This window comes from Zalophus californianus, chromosome 6 (assembly GCF_009762305.2).
Source record: "Zalophus californianus isolate mZalCal1 chromosome 6, mZalCal1.pri.v2, whole genome shotgun sequence".
NCBI classification, from domain to species: Eukaryota; Metazoa; Chordata; class Mammalia; order Carnivora; family Otariidae; genus Zalophus; species Zalophus californianus.
Genome location: NC_045600.1, coordinates 132,289,467 through 132,291,457, shown reverse-complemented (window position 1 = coordinate 132,291,457; position 1,991 = coordinate 132,289,467). Strand labels below are relative to the sequence as shown.

At 36.3% G+C, this 1,991-nt stretch overlaps 1 non-coding gene across 1 annotated transcript; it reads right to left on the bottom strand.

The window, feature by feature from the left end:
* Positions 1 to 926: 926 nt before the first annotated feature.
* On the bottom strand, positions 927 to 1,056 carry LOC113910781. Its single transcript, XR_003516267.1, has one exon. It is a non-coding gene; the product is annotated as a small nucleolar RNA SNORA31 (small nucleolar RNA).
* Between the last annotated feature and the right edge of the window lie 935 nt (positions 1,057 to 1,991).

Here is a 1,991-nt window from a genome sequence, read left to right as displayed (position 1 = left end):
AGACCTTTCTGGATCATCACTCAGCACCTTTATTAATTCATCCCTGGCATCAATGACTAAAGGACTTCCTTTAATTTTTCAGCTTTTGAGTCTTTTTAATTGAGTCTTTACTGTTTTTAAAAAGATTTTATTTATTTGACAGAGAGTGCAAGCAAGCGCACAAGCAGGGGGAGGGGCAGAGGGAGAGGGAGAAGCAGGCTCCCAGCTGAGCAAGGAGCAAATGCGGAGCTCAATCCCAGGACCCCAGGCTCATGACCTGAGCCAAAGGCAGACGCTTAACTGACTGAACCACCCAGGGTCCCCACTGAGTCTTTACTTTTAATTGAATTGTTACTTCATTTTTCTTTTGACAATATATTTTCTATAGGTATATCATTCAATAATATATATTATATATATATCATATATAATTTAAAATGACTGTCCCACTGACTTCTCATTTGCCTTGTAACAAAAGAATTCTCTGCCATCCCTGACTTTGTTTCTTTGCATGTTACCTGTTTTTTTTCTTTTTCCTTATTTATTTAAAAAAAATTTTTTTGCTCTGGTTGCTTTTAAGATTTTCTTTATATTACTAGTTTTGAGAAATTTGATTATTAATATGTGATTTTCTTAACGTTTCTTGTCTATGGATTTTATTGCATATCTTGAATCTGGAAGTTTATGGTTTTCATCAAGTTTGAAAAATTTCTAGTCATTATTCATTCAAATATTTTTTATTCTATCTCTCACCTTCTTCAAGAACTCCAGTTATATGCATTTTGGGCCACCTGAAGTTGTCATTCAGCTCACTGACCCTTTTCCATTTTTTTAAAAAAAACCTCAAAATTTAGATTCCTTTTTTTAGTATAACCAAGCTATGTGTTGTTTACAGGTTTATTTCTGAGCTGCAAAAAATTATTTCCCCCACCCACATATTTTGTAATTACTGTATTCCCCCATTCAATCTTGGCTGCCACACTTAGACAGAAAGCTCCAGGATACTTTCCTCTTGTATCTGTAGTGAAAACCTTACTAGAATACAATAATTGCTCCATGTCTGTCAGATAGATGCATTTTTTCTTTATTTTTAAATTTTTTTTTAAAGATTTTATTTATCTATTTGACAGAGAGAGACACAGCGAGAGGGGAAACACAAGCAGGGGGAGTGGGAGAGGGAGAAGCAGGCTTCCCGCCGAGCAGGGAGCCAGATGCGGGGCTCGATCCCAGGATCCTGGGATCATGACCTGAGCTGAAGGCAGACGCTTAACTGATTGAGCCACCCAGGCGCCCTATGAGCTACCCAGGCACCCTATTTTTAAAATTCTAAATAAATAAATAAATTTATTAAATTAAATTCCTTTTTTCTTTGTGCATTTAATTTTGGGATGTTTCTATTACTTTGTATTAAAATTCACTTATCATTTCCTCTGCAATGTCTACTGCGCTCTTACTTCCACTGCTGGGAGTGTTTGTCACACATTCATACGTTGAAACCCTAACCCCCAAATTGATATATTTGGAGGTGGGAACTTTAGGAGGTACTTAGGTTTAGATGAGGGTGGTCTCTCACTATGAGATTAGTGCCATCATAAGAAGAGACCAGACGGCCGCTTTCTCTCTCCACCATAGGAAGACCAACGTCTGCAAACCAGGAAGAGGGTGCTCATCAGACACTGAATCTTTTGGCACCTTCATCTCAGACTTCCCAGCTTCCCGAACAGTGAGAAATAAATGTGGTTGTTTATGCCATCCAATCTATGGTAATTTGTTATAGCAGCTCAAGCTGACTAAGACACCCATCCGCTGTGTATTTTATCTCAAAGATTGTGGAATTTTTCTTTAAAATTCAGATCTGGGTCTTTTTTTTTTTATATTTCCATGTTAATACTTACCATTGGGAGATATAAAATACAGTATAATTGTTTTAATGTTTATTATGTTTAATGTTTTAATGTTTAATGAAAATTCTAAAATCTGTATCACTTTGGTATTGGTTTAATTGATTGCTT